General features: G+C 40.9%; 1 protein-coding gene and 1 long non-coding RNA gene across 2 annotated transcripts in view; both read right to left on the minus strand.

The window, feature by feature from the left end:
- Positions 1-10,754, minus strand: part of LOC112433649 (uncharacterized) — a 26,200-nt gene extending 15,446 nt beyond the window's left edge. Inside the window, exon 1 of the mRNA XM_076881935.1 lies at positions 10,557-10,754. The gene's annotated coding sequence lies outside the window, so the exon portion shown is untranslated. The remainder of the gene's footprint in view (positions 1-10,556) is intronic.
- A 1,489-nt stretch (positions 10,755-12,243) lies between these two features.
- LOC105940729 (uncharacterized) lies at positions 12,244-14,762 on the minus strand. The gene is made up of 3 exons (XR_003022315.2): positions 13,663-14,762; positions 13,431-13,494; positions 12,244-13,028 (listed from the first exon to the last, which is right to left on the minus strand). It is a non-coding gene; the product is annotated as an uncharacterized LOC105940729 (long non-coding RNA).
- Positions 14,763-19,167: the final 4,405 nt, after the last annotated feature.

Genomic DNA, 19,167 nt, shown 5'->3' on the forward strand with positions numbered 1-19,167 from the left:
AACATAACTGTCTGTCCTAAATCAGTCTTATTAGGTAATGTTCAAATAATGTTATCATCCCAGTGTTTTCAGTGTGGGAGAAAGTACTCAGGGCCTTCAAGTTACACACTATGAAAGGCAGCAACAAGTTTAATATTCAGAAACCTAAAGTATGTATCAGCAGCAGAATGGAGCTAAAAATAAATGTTTGTTTCAGTTCTATGAAGCTTTGAGTATTTTGGATTAGTAGCACTGCTGTGTTTGTTGCATCATATTGCTGTAATTGTTTATATGCTTTATATATTCTGAGCTAAGTTGATCTATAGTGTTACATCATATTCTATAAGGATGTTATGTGTTTGTTTACTTTCTGCCCAGTTTGACCCATTTAGCAGAAGTCAGCCTGTTTAAGGCTCTGATATCTGTTCTGTATGACTTGCGGTGTGTTCACACCGAACGCGATGGACGCGAATAGAGCGTCAGGTTTACATGTAAAGTCAATGGAAAGGTGCGATGACACGCGATTGCGGGTCCCGCGAAAATGCCAAAACGCGTGAAACTCGCGTCAGTGTAGCGCGTCTGGCGCGTTTGACACGCGAATAAAACCACGCGCGTGAGTTTTTGTGTTGCATTTTGTGCATACGCGCGTTTGCAAGTGTTTTCCAAGAGAGATTACAAACTGAGTAGGGAAGGTCTGAAGGACTGGAAAAATGCAAGCCACTTGCTCAAGGTCCATGAGTAGGGATGGGTACCGGTGTCCGGTACGGTAGTAACTAGAGATGGACCGATCCGATATTACGTATCGGTATCGGTCCGATACTGACCTAAATTACTGGATCGGATATCGGAGAAAAATAAAAAATGTAATCCGATCCATTAAATATCACGAAAGCACCTCACAAAACTTGCAACACGCCGTAACTCACCTCAGAACGTTAGCACGGCGGAGCAGTGTGGTCACGTGATAGAGCGGCTGTGGCATGCGGGACCTGTCGGTGGTCTGGATAGCATGTGGAGCTTCGCTAGCAACCCGGCATTTCATCTCCGACAAAGTTATCCCGAGAGAAGTAAAGCAAGTGTGTAAGTCCATCTCTGAATGTTTGTAAAGCATTCCTGCGTTAATCTTAACGAGCGACTGCCTCTCGCTCTCCGGCTGCTACTTCAATCGTGAAACTGCTTAAATGATCAGCTGATCGGCTTTTCTGTCGCGAGTTCGTCTTTGTTTTTGGCCCACTTTGCACCAGAAAGAGGAAACCAGTGGCTGAACAACAGCAGCACGTTTAAGCTTGATAAGCTGTTGTTAGAATTTATTTAATATTACTTTCTACACCAGGATCTTTTTCTACGTAGCTGACGCTGGTAACTGTGCAGGGGCGGATCTAGCAAAGTTTAGCCAGGGGGGCCGATAGGGCATTAACTGGGAAAAGGTAAATGGTAAATGGCCTGTATTTATATAGCGCTTTACTAGTCCCTAAGGACCCCAAAGCGCTTTACATATCCAGTCATCCACCCATTCACACACATTCACACACTGGTGATGGCAAGCTACATTGTAGCCACAGCCACCCTGGGGCGCACTGACAGAGGCGAGGCTGCCGGACACTGGCGCCACCGGGCCCTCTGACCACCACCAGTAGGCAACGGGTGAAGTGTCTTGCCCAAGGACACAACAACCAAGACTGTCCAAGCCGGGGCTCGAACCGGCAACCTTCCGATTACAAGGCGAACTCCCAACTCTTGAGCCACGATCGCCCCGTGGGGGCACAAAGACATACTTTTCTTTCTTATTCTCATTTAAAATGTCTAGCTTTTAATAAATAATTATCTGACACACAAAGTTTTAATTTGATGTAAAATGAATAGAAGTCAATTACTGTATATAGTGACTATTAAGTCTAATATATATACCCTAGTAAGCTATAGTACTTTTTCCTTTGGGAAGGTACCATCTGTGCAGTCTGCAATTTTGTTGAAGAAAGATGTTGAATCTATTTAATATTTCTTGAAAAATAATTGATTTCTGTGCATTTTTTTTCACACTGCATCAAATTAAGGTTGATTACGTCGATTAAGCATCATGAGGTGGCGCGTGAGGGGTGGTTCCCTATTTTTTATTTATTTATTTTTGTTGTTGCTGGGAGTTGGTTGCTCTTTAAAATACCAGAATAGGGAGGATGGTGTAGGTCTAAGTTTATTAGATTGATCAGTATTGCTGAACTATGAAATATTTTTTTTGTATACAGGTATAACAGAATAGCTTTAGTGTAGTTGTTGTTTTAAACTTGAGTATGAACTTGCAGACTTGCAAAATGCAGCAAGATATTTTAAAAAACAGTTTTGTTGATTAAAAAACACTATATCGGATTCATATCGGTATCGGCAGATATCCAAATTTATGATATCGGTATCGGTATCGGACATAAAAAAGTGGTATCGTGCCATCTCTAGTTAAGAGACGTGGTTGCGAAGCGGATTTCAAACTCCAGGCTGTCAGTCACGCAGTACAAGTTGGGAACAGAGCAGCTGTGAAATCTGTCTTTGTTATTGTGCTCAGCGTCTTTTAGTTTACATTTTGACTGCACAATTGTGAGCTTTTTGTTATGCACAAAAACAACATTGTTTTCTTTTATTTATGGAGCATTATTATTTAATAAATGCTCATAATTTAGTTTTGAGTAAATTTTATGTACATCTGCTCTATGTTAATAAAAGTGCCTGTGTGACATCTGGGACACAGCTTTGACTAAGAACTCTCTTTTTGTTCTTACTTTATGGCTTTAAAAAAATATATCGAGATATATATCTTATATCGCCATCCAGCTAAAAAATATCGAGATATGAATTTTGGGTCATATCGCCCAGCCCTACTACAAACTTTACCCGAGTCATTAGCACATGATTCTCCTTATGGGGACCTGATATGTTTAATATGCTGCTGAGAGTATAGCCCAGAAGAAGCGTATAGTATAGCTTTTATTTTGGAAAGAGACATTTCTCTGTAATAAACTCTCTTTTCCAAAGATGAGTGATTTCTCGATCAGATAGATTTATTTTTTTATTACTTTGTTGTTTCGGCAACATTAAATTTAAAAACTGTACTTTTGAGTTAAAATATATATTTATAATTTTAATAAATGACAAATTAAAAAGGCATGAACATTTTTTTCTATCGAAAAAATATCGAACCGAATTGTGAATTTTGTGTATCGTTGCACCCCTAAAATATATATTTTTTTCTTTTTTTGAAGCTTTGTAAAAGCCCGAAAGACGCAGAGATACGTAGTAGGATTAAAGAGCGTAATAACTGACTGAAACGGAAGACGGCAGCACTGCATGTACATGCATGTACAAGCCGCTGATAAACACCAGGCCGAGAGGCCGGGGGCACCCCACCTCCGAAGTGGCCCGAGCGAGCCCCAATAAGCGGCCGCCAAGGAGTGAGCCGGTGTGTACCCGGACGCCCACCCCCAGACACAAAGAACCACCAACGCACCGACACCTGAGGGAGTCCGCCACCGGCAGGGGAAGTTGTGGTGGGTGGAGATAGGCCTCCAAACCTTGGAGGGCCTGAGATGTCCCCAGAGAGGTGGCGACTGATACCCAACCTGACATATAGACACAGACATACAGGCACACACAGACACAAACATCCATTCCCACCTTCATGCTCTCATATGCACTTACTCCACACTCAACCGACGTGGAGACAGACATAGAGACGCTGTACACACGATCACACTCCCCAAGCGTACTCTACAAACCGGGTCTAGGTACCCTTGCCCCTGGAGGGGGGGATTGCACCCAGACCCAGGTGGTGTTACCCTTTTCCCTGCGGTGGGGAGAGGCAGACCGCCCCGACTCCGCAGCAGCAGGGAGGCCCCACACCCCAGACCGCAGTCGGACGGCCAACTCCTCCTAGCCCCCCCGCTCTAGCAGGCCGCAGAGAACGGGGGTGAGAGAAGACTCCAAACCTCCCTCCACCCGCTCATTGTAGTGTTGATGCATGTGTGTTCTAAGGTGCAATTAAAACCCAGGAGGGCATGGAGCTATTTGTTACAACATTACACCCCCCCCCCCCCCCCGCCCCCCCGCACGGTGCGCCCCCTCCCTTCCCGTATCATGGTTCCTTTTGGACGTCACCACATCAAAAAATCAACACAAGATGTCAAAAAGGCCAAAACTGTCAGGTGCCCAGGGAAGAAAAAAAAAGAGAAAAGAAGAGGAGGAGAAACAAGAAAAAGACAGAGGTAGGTAACGTTAGCCTACATGAAATTATTTGTCTGAATGTGATAGTAACCTAAATTTTTAGCATTAAGCTAATGTTACATGATTCGCTAATTGCTAATCAATAAATAGCTAGTTAACTGTTTTAACGTCAGTTAATATTGTGGAGGGGGCTAAATTGTTATGGAAAATAATAATGTAACGTTAAGTAATTACAGTACTCCCACCTTTCCCACCATTCCTCATTTGTATTCATCTTTTAAGCAGGTGTTTTTTTGTTTACATTGTTATTGCCTTCTGGTTAGCTAACGTTTACCCTGCAGGTAATAGTCACTTTTCCACCCCTGTATATATTATAGTTGTAAGTCTAGTTGTTAAAGTGCACATCATTAATGTTAATTAAGCAATATCACATGAGAGGGAATGCTGTTTTTTAATATGAGCACTGCTGTGATTCGGTCAAAGATAATCATAACATAACATTCTCATATGATATTATACTGTTACTTTGCATTCTGCTATTCAGCATTTTACTGTAATGATGGCAATAAATTGAATCTAATCTAATTTGCATATCAGTTAACATCATACATATATCTCTTTGGTTTTTCATTTATATTATATCATTTCATTTTATTCCTGGAATCATATGTTTTTATTATTAGACTTTAATACTCAGTGGTGTCACATACTCCTCTCTTCAGATGCACTGTTGAAGTTTCTAAATCCCACCCCTGGGCCATCTACCACATCTACCGCTGCTGCCTCCACTTCAGCAGCACAACCCACCAGTGATGCAGCATCAGCAGCACAACCCAGCCATGATGCAGCAGCATCAAGCGGTCTTCCTGTTGCCTCCACCTCAGCAGCACAACCCACCAGTTTTGCAGCATCAGCAGCACAACCCAGCCATGATGCAGCAGCATCAAGCGGTGTTCCTGTTGCCTCCACCTCAGCAGCACAACCCAGCAGTGATGCAGCAGCATCAAGCGGTCTTCCTGCTGCACCAATAGACCCTGCTGACTGGCCTTCTGCTTTAACTGAAAAGGTACGAACAGAGTTAGTTCACAGAGGTCCATTTGTAATTGATAGTGACTTCACATTCCCGAAACAGAAAGACGGGCGAAGGTGTCAGCATGATTATTTTAACAGACTCTTAATCAATGGGGAAAAGGTGAGAAGAACCTGGCTTATGTATTCGAAAAAAGAGGATAGCTTGCACTGCTTCTGCTGCAAAATGTTTTCCAAGAGAGATTACAAACTGAGTAGGGAAGGTCTGAAGGACTGGAAAAATGCAAGCCACTTGCTCAAGGTCCATGAGTAGGGATGGGTACCGGTGTCCGGTACGGTAGTAACTAGAGATGGACCGATCCGATATTACGTATCAGTATCGGTCCGATACTGACCTAAATTACTGGATCGGATATCGGAGAAAAATAAAAAATGTAATCCGATCCATTAAATATCACGAAAGCACCTCACAAAACTTGCAACACGCCGTAACTCACCTCAGAACGTTAGCACGGCGGAGCAGTGTGGTCACGTGATAGAGCGGCTGTGGCATGCGGGACCTGTCGGTGGTCTGGATAGCATGTGGAGCTTCGCTAGCAACCCAGCATTTCATCTCCGACAAAGTTATCCCGAGAGAAGTAAAGCAAGTGTGTAAGTCCATCTCTGAATGTTTGTAAAGCATTCCTGCGTTAATCTTAACAAGCGACTGCCTCTCTCTCTCCGGCTGCTACTTCAATCGTGAAACTGCTTAACGATCAGCTGATCGGCTTTTCTGTCACGAGTCCGTGTCTCTAGTTTGCTTTTGGCCCACTTTGCACCAGAAAGAGGAAACCAGTGGCTGAACAACAGCAGCACGTTTAAGCTTGATAAGCTGTTGTTAGAATTTATTTAATATTACTTTCTACTCGAGGATCTTTTTCTACGTAGCTGACGCTGGTAACTGTGCAGGGGCGGATCTAGCAAAGTTTAGCCAGGGGGGCCGATAGGGCATGAACAGGGAAAAGGGGGCACAAAGACATACTTTTCTTTCTTATTCTCATTTAAAATGTCGAGCTTTTAATAAATAATTATCTGACACCCAAAGTTTTAATTTGATGTAAAATGAATAGAAGTCAATTACTGTATATAGTGACTATTAAGTCTAATATATATACCCTAGTAAGCTATAGTACTTTTTACTTTGGGAAGGTACCATCTGTGCAGTCTGCAATTTTGTTGAAGAAAGATGTTGAATCTATTTAATATTTCTTGAAAAATAATTGATTTCTGTGCATTTTTTTCCACACTTCATCAAATTAAGGTTGATTACGTCGATTAAGCATCATAAGGTGGAGTGTGAGGGGTGGTTCCCTATTTTTTATTTATTTATTTTTGTTGTTGCTGGGAGTTGGAACCCTATTAGTTAGGTTGCTTAATATTTACGCTAAGTACTCTTTAAAATACCAGAATAGTGAGGATGGTGTAGGTTTAAGTTTATTAGATTGATCAGTATTGCTGAACTATGAAATATTTTTTTTGTATACAGGTATAACAGAATAGCTTTAGTGTAGTTGTTGTTTTAAACTTGAGTATGAACTTGCAGACTTGCAAAATGCAGCAAGATATTTTAAAAAACAGTTTTGTTGATTAAAAAACATTATATCGGATTCATATCGGTATCGGCAGATATCCAAATTTATGATATCGGTATCGGTATCGGACATAAAAAAGTGGTATCGTGCCATCTCTAGTAGTAACCAGACCGAAAAGCAGCGCACATTTCGGTGCTTTTTTTTCCTGAGCTGTGATACACTTTAGATTCTAGCCAATCATTTTACGTTTCCGAGGATAGTAGGCGGGGCCAGGTATGTACGTTCTTTTAGAGCAGAGCTACAGATTAAAAATGCCTAGCGGGTTTTTTTAAAGCCGAGAAATGCGCCGTACTTGATAGCTTGCTGCGAGACCTCACACCGTGCACATCTACTACGGGTGGGTTGCCAGTTATCGGACCCGGAGCAATATCCCCCAAAAACCCGAAGAGGACAGTCCTGGCCCCTAGCCCTGCCAGTGTAGCAGAAATGATGACGGCAGCAGCAGCCGTTCTTCTCTGCGTGAGTAGTTTAATGTTGTTCGTGTGTAATTTACTTTGAGTAGGCTAACCACGTTATTACATTAATGCATGTAAGGTGAACTAGCAAACATCATCATAGCTACATGCGGCTGTCCTCTTGTTTGATGGCAGATACTCCCTTCACCCTTGCCAAAAAGGCTAAAATGACCAAAGAAAAAGTGGAAAACAGCTAAACATGAGAGGTTTTTGGACAAAGTTTGTGTTTTTTCCATTGTTTAAGCACTGCTTCCAGCCAAGAGTGATACCATATATGCCCCATAGCTGCAGAAAAGGCTAACATTGTTATCTTTTTACAAAAAACAGCTGAACATGAGAGGTTTTTGGACCAATTTTGTGTTCTCCATTCTTTAAGCACCGGTTTGAGCACCATTTAAGCACCGGCACCGTTTCAAAAGTACCGGTTTGGCACCGGTATCGGATAAAACCTAAACGATACCCATCCCTATCCATGAGGATAGCCAGGAGCATAATGCTCACATGGCAACATGGAAGGACTTGGAGGTCTGTTTTGCGAAAGGACTCACAATAGATAAACAAGAGATGGCACTTGCTGAGGCTGAGAGAAAAAGGTGGCGTGAAGTTCTACATCGTTTGGTGGCAATAATTCAGTCCTTAGCTGAAAGAAACATGGCTTTCAGGGGGTCCACAGACACATTAAATAAACCAGACAATGGCAATTTTCTGAAAGAAGTGGAGCTTATGGCCAAATTTGATCCAGTGATGAAGCAGCATGTCAGTAGAGTAGAAAGTGGAGCTGGCAGTCACATACATTATCTGGGAAAAACAATCCAAAATGAACTGATTGACACCATCAGTTCAAGAATAATAAAACGCATTGTGGAAGATATCAAAACATCAAAGTATTTCTCCATCATTTTAGATTGCACACCTGATCCGAGTCATAAGGAACAGCTCTCTGTCATAGTCAGGATAGTGTCACAAGAAGGCATACCACAAGTTAAAGAGCATTTCCTGGGCTTTCTTGTTGCAGAGGAATCAACAGGAGATCATTTGTCAACTCTCATGCTAAAACGGATAGAGGAGCTTAACATTCCTTTTGAAGACTGCAGAGGACAGTCCTATGACAATGGGGCCAACATGAAGGGAAAAAATAAAGGTGTTCAGGCAAGGTTGCTTCAGCTAAACTCAAGAGCTTTTTTGGTCCCATGTGGTGCCCACACTTTAAATCTGGTAGTAGCTGATGCTGCAAAAAGCTCACCAGATGCCCTTGGCTACTTTGGGCATTTAGCAAAATTATTCAAGCTCTTCTCAGCCTCCACCCATAGGTGGGGTGTTCTCTTGAAACATGTGAAAACCACCTTGAAATCATGGGCTGAGACCAGATGGGAAAGCAGGATAAAAAGCATTGAGGAAGTCAGATATCAGGCTCGGCAAGTCAGAGAGGCTCTTCTGGAGGTGAGGGAAACAGCTACAGACCCTGTGGTCAGAGTTGAAGCCCAGTCTTTGGCTGAGGAGATTGGATCCTATCGTTTTTGCATTTGTACAGCCATCTGGTATGACATTCTCAGCAAGATCCAGTATGTGAGTAAACTCATGCAGTCGCCCTCCATGCAGCTAGATGTGGCTGTCGACTTGCTGAAGAAAACCAAAGATTCCCTCACCAGCTACAGAAACACTGGATTTTCTGATGCACAGACAACGGCAAAGGAGATGTGTGAAGAAATGAATGTGGAGGCTGAACTCAAACAAAAGCGATTGAGAACCACCAAAAGGCACTTCGGTTATGAGTCTCCAGATGAGCCCATACAAGATGCACTTAAAAAAATGGAAACCACATTTTTTAATGTGGTAGTGGATACAGCCATCTCTTCACTTGATGAGAGATTTCAGAACCTTGGAGAGGTGAATGACAAGTTTGGAGTACTCCTCAATTTCCACAACTTACAAAAAGAAGAGCTGCTACAGCAGTGCCAAACACTGAGTACTACTCTGACCCATGACAGCCAGCCGGACATTAATGGCACAGAACTTGCAATGGAAATGCAGAATTTCCCACCATTGCCATCAAAGAACATGACAAACATGGAACTCTTGACCTTCCTGCATGAGAAGAAGCTGGCAGAAATTTACCCCAACATGTGGGTTGCTCTGAGAATCTTTGCCACTCTTCCTGTTACAGTGGCTGCTGCTGAAAGAAGCTTCTCTAAGCTCAAACTCATTAAAACCTACCTGAGATATACTATGATGCAAGAATGTCTCAGTGGACTTTCCATCATAAGCATAAATCATGTGGTCTCAAATCAGTTGTCATATGATGATGTTGTAGATGACTTTGCTGCAAGAAAGACTAGGAGAGTAAGGCTGTAGCAGGTCATGTGAGGTTGATGAGGGGGTGGTGTACAGTAATTTGTAAGTCATTCTAGTTAATGCAGTATTAAAAAGCACAACTAGAGAACTCTGTAGGATCCCCTTTTTTGTAATATAGTTGTTAAAGTCATACTGGTTTATTTAATATCTTGTTTTGTGCAGTGCCTTATTTATATTGTATTTTTGATTTATTTTATCCAACTTGTTGACACGTTTTATTGTGTTTATGTATGTAAAATTTATTGTATTTCATATATTCATTTTTTGTATTCATTTATTTATTCATATATTTTTTATCTTGTTAATTATTCTGATTGTGAATTTGCTTTCTTTAAGTAAAAAAAAAAAGGTCAAAGACAAAGCTATTCGGTTTCTTGTGAGTACATACACTATACTGCCGATGTAGGGGGGCGCCACCTAAAATCTTGCCTAGGGCGCCAGATTGGTTAGGGCCGGGCCTGCACTAGGGCAAACTATGGCATGCAGGCTTTCACATTTCACACCATTCGAAGACAAATATAACGTCGCAGAACACTCCAGCTCACATGTTAGTCTGCTCCAAGCATTCCCACAATGGTCAGTGTTTTGTAGTAGTTAATATGTCATTTTTCATAACATAATTGTCCACTAAAGGCTGATTGCCCTCCCCCAGGCTTGTACCCGTGGCTTCATGTCCTGGGGTGGGGGTTGGTTGTTCTCCTCCCCTGCACTCCATCCTTTTGTTCATATTCCAAGATTATTTTTGCTATATGTATTCTTACCTCCTAGCAACCGCCATATTATAATATTGCAAGCAATCACAAACTCTACAGTCTCCCTGACGTCAATGTATAGTAAGCAATCTATTATTCTCACCAGAGAAAAACATAAACTAAAACCACATCAAAGTTAGCTCCGTGCTTACCTTTAGATGAGCCCACAAACAAGAGAACTCTGTGATTAAGCTAGAAGCCTTTCCAAACACAGTTAACAGATCCAGCTACAATCCAAGAGACAGCGGTGCAGATATCGATTGAAAAGTAGGTAGTTGTATATGATCCTGTAGGTTTACTACTTTACTCCCGTTTCACGAAAAAGCAGCTCTCTCTGCTCGAGTCCTCTCCAGCGCATACACTTTGCTCCGCCCCCTTTACCCAGATCTGCAGCGATTTGTTGCTGTGCGGTCACGTGACTCAGCTGCACAACGTAATCACGTGGTGTGTAATTTCAAAATTAGCGCGCTTCGGGATTGACGGCAGGCCGCAATGCATTGTGGGTAGTGATGTGCGATACTGCATATTTTGGTATCGATCTTCTGCTTTTCTTTTCATTCCAATTAAAATTATTACACTCTTGGAAATGATGATAATAATATTTCCACTGTGGGATTTCTATGCATCAGAAGTAACACTTCTACATGCTGTTAATAAATATCACTGTACCTGTCTGTGTAGGTTCTCAGTCATCCAGGTCATCGTAGTCAAAGGAGCTTGCAAAGAAAACCGTCTGGACTTCTTTAAGTTACTTGAAGACGTTTCACCTCTCATCCGAGAAGCTTCTTCAGTTCTAAGGTCAAATGGTGGAGAGTCCCAGATATAAACCTAGTGGGAGTTTCCCCCCACAGAGGGACAAAAGGACCCCCTGATGATCCTCTAATCGCCTGAGCCAAGGTGTGAAACTGGGTGTGGGTCCCAACCAGTCAGAGTTTCGGGTGAGTTCATTGTGAAACCTGGCCCCACCTTATCATGCGAATTCCTGAGATCAGATGGCCCAGGATGTGAGTGGGCGTTAAGGCGTCTGGGAAGGGATCTCAAAACTGGATTATAGATGGCAGAGAGTTGGTGTCGTAAACCCCCGCCTCTGTTCAAAGATGGTCGCTCACAGTGGACATAGATGGCTTCTTTCACTCCTCTTTCAAACCATCTGTCCTCTCTGTCCAAAATGTGAACATTGGCATCTTCGAGGATGGACAGAGATGGACATTTTGGACAGAGAGGACAGAGAGGACAGATGGTTTTGCATGTTTCCCTACTGTAGGGGTCTCTGCAAGCATACAGAGGGGGTACTCTGAGAGGGTCCAAGATGACAACTTTGGAATTCTACTAGAAACAGTCGATCATATTTGTTGTCAAAGCTGAATTCAGGTTAAACTACGCTAAATTAGCGTTTTTAGCTAACAGCTACAATAAGCATAAAAGTTACCTTACGGCTATCATTAGTTAACATGACGCTTGTTCTTATACATGTAATACATTTATTACCAACTTGAGAGTTCATCCGCTGGTCATTCGACATGACAAATGACTTCTGAAGTCTTAACTCAGCTCAAGACGCTGTAGATTCCCGTCGGTAACACTTTCGGTCCGCTAGTAAAACGTAGTTCTATTAATCTGCGCTTGAACCGGAACCGGATGTAAGTTCCAAAAAACTGAATTTTGGAACTGAAATTGAATTGTATAACTGAAACTGAAATTATTCGAGAGCTGAATTTTTAAAGGATAAAATGCAGTTTCAAAGCAAATCAATTCATTTTCAAAATATAAAATTCAATTTCAATTTAGTGATGATCATTTTCAAACCATAAATTCAATTTCAAATTAGACTAATTCAAATTCAGTTTTCAAAAGCATTTATTCAAGTTACAATTCAGATTCAATCTGAGCAATTCAAATTCAAATTTAACTTATTCAAATTCAGTTTCTGATGGCACAGATTTCTGCCCATACAACTTGTTCATTGCAAGTCTGCAGTATTAAGAATAACTTGATATTTCTGACTGTACAATACTAATTGTTTACCTACTAACAAACATTTCAAGTTCAACAAATGAAAAAACAATTTGTGGTAACCTGAATATGATTAAAAATAATTAACAACACTTTGTAGTGATGTTAAAATCAGCCCAACTTTTATTTTCAAATGCAAAAAAGTATAACAGCCAACATACTGGACACTGTTCTCTTGAACAACAAACAATTATATTGCCATCACTGTTATAATCTTACAATGAAACAAAGTCTCAGATTTAATTATTAAGAAAATAAGTTTAGACCTACCACAAGTTTGTTTTGTACATACATTACTTATATAATCAAAATAAAATATTTATTTTTCTGTCACAAGTGCACTCTCTAATTTAAACAACACATTTGTTTTCCATTCCAACACAGGAGCTGGAATGTTGTATTATTTTAAGGATGGCTTGTTTCCAGTCCAGGCATTACTGCCTGAATGACTATCATGGATCGAGGTGATCCAAATGTAGGAGAAAGTCTTTAACTTCCCTTAAGTACAGTGGCAGTGGATGTGGGTTGGAGATGCAATGAGCTTGAACCTGCAGGCAACCATCTTCACTGACCACACCATCTGTGATGGAGGACTCATCTCTCCTGGTGTCCTGCAAGCAAACAATCATATTTTTTGGAACATGAACTTAATTGCTTTCTTAAAAGATTTTTTTTACCCTGCATTTGGTATAGAACAGACTCAAACTTAGACAATCTCAGGCTCCCTCCCCACCGGGGAGGTGACATTCAATGTCCCACTTGTCAGTCTGGATAGCCGTGACCACCACCCAACATACAATAATGTCATGAAAGCATCATTTTAAAAAGGGTTATGCAAACATGGCTAATAACTTTTATTCTAATGATGTGCAAAATGATTTGGGCACAAAACAAAGTTTGCTGTTAGAAAACCTGCAGACTTCACTAAATACAGTGTAGACCCTCTAAACTAAGTTTGGGGGATGTGATCTTTCAAGAAATGCAGACCAAACTGTTGTTGTTTGTTTACTTACACAGTATGTCTTGTAGAATTAACTGGAGTCAACAGCAACAGCATAGTGCAGTCATATCTCAAGTCTAATAACAGAAGACAGGAAAAGATTAGTGAAGAAACAACTTCCTCAAACCAAAGCACAAATAAAACAATAAGTAAAACAGGCTGATCTAAAGTATGATTAAAGTTCAGCCTGATTACGATAAATGTCAATGACAATTGCTAATATATTGGAAAACCAAAACACTTACCACTGAGTTGATGTCTTTCTGTCCAACAGCAGGAGTACTGGTCCCGAAACTCAAAGACAGTAAGAAGCAAGCAGAGGGAGAAAAAACAGAACATTTTTTAGAACCTGATTTGATCCTTAATGGCTGTGCAGTCATAATAACTTACAAGACAGAAGGTCAATGTAGACCACATACAACCAAATTAAACTAACACATATAGTATTAAAAACACCATCTACTACTGTGTCTGAATGTGTGGTATTGGCACTGTCAGTTTAGGCCTAAAAATGTATGTGTTTTAAAAAAAGACCACCTAATTTAAATATAATCATTACATGCTTGTTAAAAGTTAACTTCCAATATATAAAGTTTCTAATAAGCAAAATGACCAGATCTAACATATGGCAGGGTTTATATGTAACATAATGTTTCTTACGATTCAACTCTGGAATTTAACTTAATTCTTTAGGAGGACAAGCTATTCTCAAGTATAAAGCCAATCTAGACTTTATCCATTTAACAGGCCACTAATCTGGATTATAGCTTTCACAACAAAACCTGTTTTTAAACACATTTTTTTAACAAAATAAATACTATTGTTATTATTATTATTTAAAATGTAATTAAACAGAAAAGTGGTTAAATACAAAAGCAGTTTGCTTATGTTGTTAAAGAAAGGCTAGATTTGACATTAATAGATGCCACAGATGTTCAAAAGCTGCCTCAAAGCATTAAAAAAAATAGATGTCTCCAAAAACGTCGGAGCATTTTTGCAAATATGTGATGTTTTGATAAATTAAGTACATATTTGAGCATTACACAGCTACATCCTCGCCTGAAAATATCTTAAAAGTTTATTTTGTGACCCAGAAAAAGTAATATTTAAAAGTTTTTTAGCCGCGCTCCTCTGCCATTGTCGCGTTTACAAGCACACACAAGTACACACAGGCTCCGACAACTGCGGCCGACAAATGCGATCCTCCTTTTCCCCAGATGACCCTTTCTGGGTACAAATACAGGCCATTTACTTTTTACCAAGCATTAAACATTAAGTCTCTCTCTTCTAAATGATTTAATAATGATCAACATATTTATTCTGCCTTACAGAAACAGCATTGCACATGTTGAAGGCTCTCGCTACTTGATAAAAGTCTGTTCATTTCCTTTGTATCCAGCCTCTGTATTGATCTTCCAGTTCAGCCTGTTTTCCATGTACTACATGTACCAGGTACTTGTACTTCTCCCCAGCTGATGATTGTTTCCAGATCACATCACAAAATCATCCACCAGCGCTTCACACTCCTCCTCCTGCCATCACTAATACATCCAGGTGTCTTGACTCAGACTTGTACTGAATGTCTGAGTGTATAAAGTCCAGGACAGAACTGTCCACCTGTGGAGCTCCTGCTGCACATCACTAAATCAGAAAGGGAGCTCGGCCCAGTCTCACATACTGTGGTCAGTCTGTCAGGCAGTCAGTGATCCATGAGGTGGTGTTTACTGACATTACTGTAGTTTTTTCTCACTAGCAGCAGCTGAATCATTTTTCAATGCACTTGAGAAATCAAAGAAGGTGATCATTAACCCTGCAGAAAGTAGATGATTTCATCATCCAAGTTCAACAACTACAATCCATCACAATAACTGATCTCTCAAAGCAGACATGGCTCTCTTATACCTAAATACTAGGGGTGCAACGATATTCGTATCGATATTGAACCGTTCGATACAGTGCTTTCGGTTCGGTACGCATATGTATCGAACAATACAACATTTGTAATTTATTTTATCAACTTTCCTTCTGACGATGCTGTCTGTGTTGAGCGCTCAGTGAATCTGCGTTCGACTACTCCGCCTAGGCTGCACTGTCGAGCGCAGATCCACTGAGCGCTCAACACAGACAGCATTGTCAGAAGGAAGAGCGCAGGGCAAGCTAGCGAGACAGAAGTTAAGCTCTCCTTGCAACATGGACCTCCCCCACCCTCATTCAGATCTGGCGTTTGGAATTATTTTGGTTTTCATGTGACGTATGACCCTGAAGGTAGGCGCGTCATGGACTAAAGTAAAACAGTATGTTGGATGTGCCACGCAATGCTCAATTACATGGGTGGGAGCTAGTGTGTTAGCCGTCTAGCCCCATGCACGGGCGATCAGGGGTAGCTCGTTAACGGAGATTTGCCGTGTTGTGGCGTTAAGGTCATTTCAACGAGATTAACCTGAAAGCACTAGTGGGAACACAACGAATATGACTGCACATTTACGCCGACATCATCCAAGTGCAAAGACAAGTGGAAGCAGACAAAAACAAGCAAGCATGCTACTAACTTTAGCCGAGTCATTTAGACAGCCGTTAGCACATGATTCTCCTTATGGGGACCTGATATGTTTAATATGCTGCTGAGAATATAGCCCAGAAGAAGCGTATAGTATAGCTTTTATTTTGGAAAGAGACATTTCTCTGTAATAAACTCTCTTTTCCAAAGATGAGTGATTCCTCAATCAGATACAGGGCTCGCAATATCGCTAGCCCGACGTCCTGGGGCTAGCGATTTTTCCAGTCGGGCTACCAAAATCTATCTCTGCCCTGCCCGTCGGGCTATTGTAGGAAGGAAAAATATATGTCAATGCTTTTGCATTCTTTCGGAAATGTAGCTGGGTAATTATGTCATTGGCATCGGTGAGCCACTGTCAATATGTGACATATTGAAATCGCGTTTGAATTTGCGCTTGTTTTTTGCTTTCAGTTTGCAATCGCACGAACTGTGTATAGAGAGCGACAGCACTGATCTGTGAGTGATGATAATTTGTGCACCAATTCCTCTGACATCGTCTTATCAATCGTTAGCTTACTATGCAAACATGACAAGTGAAATCTCCCGCAGCAAGCTTAAACATGTGAGAGGCTGATCGCGCAGAGAATCGCTGAGCTTATGTGAGTCCGTGTGTAAAAGCAGCAGGATATATATTTTAGTTCTGCTGAGCCAAATAAGACAGGTCAGGGTGAAGAAGTGACAGCCAAAGAAAAGCTTACCACAAAACGGAGAAGTTATGACAAATCAGACTATAAGGCAAAAAGAAAGTGCAGCTTTATGGTTTCATGGACAAAATAATTTCTGTGGCTGCGATATGATGAGCTAAATAACCAGGGCTGCACATAAGTGGTCTGCAGGTGCGCATTCGCTGTCAAAATAAAAAACACGCACAAGGGTTAGGGTTAAATTTAAAAACTGTACTTTTGAGTTAAAATATATATTTATAATTTTAATAAATGACAAATTAAAAAGGCATGAACATTTTTTTGTATCGAAAAAATATCGAACCGTGACACCAAAGTATCGAACCGAACCGAACCGTGAATTTTGTGTATCGTTGCACCCCTACTAAATACAGGTGAAGGATTAAACTGCTCACCCTACTGTCTAAAACAGGTATGAACAACAGGACTGCAACAGCTTGGGTTTTTCCTCATTTATCTGTTCATTGCCCTTTTCTTCTTCTTCTTCGTCTTGAAGCATGTTTGAGTCTCTAAAATGCATCAGGAAAGGGGAGATCTGGAGGATCTACTATATCCTGAGCAAAGTGTTTTTACTAATGATGTATAAAAGAAGAGGGGCAACACGGTGGCACGGTGGTTAGCACTGTTGCCGCACAGCAAGAAGGTCCTGAGTTCAATTCCACCATCAGGCCGGGGTCTTTCTGTGTGGAGTTTGCATGTTCTCCCCGTGTTTGCATGGGTTCTCTCCAGGTACTCCGGCTTCCTCCCACCATCCAAAGACATGCAGCTTGTGGGGATAGGTTAATTGGATAATCCAAATTGCCACTAGGTGTGAATGAATGTGAGTGTGAATGGTTGTCTGTCCTTGTGTGTTAGCCCTGCGACAGACTGGCGAACTGTCCAGGGTGTACCCCGCCTCTCGCCCTATGACAGCTGGGATAGGCTCCAGCGCCCCCTGCGCCCCTGAAAAGGATAAGCGGAAGCGAATGGATGGATGGATGTATAAAAGAGACATAACAAACAGGGAGTGGAAACAGGACTTTGTAAATATGTAGGAGTGTGCTGCAACAAAACAATGGACAGCAGCATCTGTGCCAAACATAATTTTTAACTGACTTTGCTTCAATGGCTCAGAAGCATGAATATATGTTGTCTTAGCTCCTTTCTCTTCATGTCTTTCTAACCTTGTCTGCTCACCTGTCATGTGTGAGGGACTGAGCTGCAATTTGATGATTGGGGAAATAAGAGCAAAGGAATCAAGGATGTAGAAACCAAAAAAAAATGAAAAAGAGGGGAAAAAAATTTGTTTATGTGTTATCTTAACTGTTAAATTGCATTCAGTATATCCTGGGTGAGAGAATTATTCTGTCTCTGGCACAGACTTAAAAGTCTCACTTATCACACGGACCCAACCAAATACTTTGGTAGTAGTCTGCTGTAACGAAACAATGGATGTGCTATATTTAACTGGCATTGCTTTAAAACGACTAAAGCAAGGATGTCTGATATTGTTAAAAGCCTCTTAGCTCCGCTCTACATGTTTTTCTCGCTTCACTTGCTCACTTCTCTGGTGGGAGGAGCTAAGATACACTGATAGGTTCAAGGAAATGAGAGCAAAGAAATCAAGGATGCATGAACTGAAAAATAAGAGAAGGAAGAATTTGTTCATTTGTTGGTTCGGCTGTTTCTTCGCTGTTGGCATTCCCTGGATGTCAGAGTTTGTCTGTGTCAACTACTTGACACGTGAAGACTGAAAGCACACGCAAAAAGACCTTAAAGAATTAGAGAAGGAGGATATGTTCAGTGAATGTTATCAGCAGATTTAAGGTAGGGCTTTACTCTATTTGTAGCCATTGTGTAATAGAACGCACACTTGTGTAGCTGCCCAGCAGAAATCATTGCACTGTTAGTTACTTCATCCAGCTCACTCACCAACACCTGTGACGCCGAACTGGTAAATGGAACGTTTCTTATTTATGTTACACTTTTCTACTCTAACTGAGCAATCTAAGTGCTTTTTATTATAAGCTACAGTCAGGTAGAGCAGAGGGTCCCTAAATATTCATATTTTTAGGAATCAAATTAATAATAATAATAATAATAATAATAATAATAATAACTGTCAAAGTGGAATAAACTCTTCTGTTTCTCAGACATCCCTGGACAGCAAAGAACCTTTTCCTTTTTTGATCTTTTTGTTTCCAGTCTTTAAGTTTTTAAGAACTTTTCATGTGAGACTGCGAAGACTGTACACCCACAGCTGCAAAGTCTTAAATCTTAAAAATAAAATAAAATAATTAGTAAAATTACATTCAGAAAATGGCAGAAACATTACCCCAGCAGTGTAATGAGTCATGATGGGTAATGAGTAAGTCAGTGAGTTAAATAGCAAAGCATCACACAGTTGCTGCAGACTTTTACAGGCACTCTATTGTTTTGAGATCTGGTGGCTGTGGAGGCCATTTAAGTTCAGTGAACTCCTTTTAATGTTCATTATACCAGTTTGAGATGATTTAAACTTTGGGACATGG

Source organism: Maylandia zebra, linkage group LG3 (assembly GCF_041146795.1).
Source record: "Maylandia zebra isolate NMK-2024a linkage group LG3, Mzebra_GT3a, whole genome shotgun sequence".
NCBI lineage: Eukaryota > Metazoa > Chordata > Actinopteri > Cichliformes > Cichlidae > Maylandia > Maylandia zebra.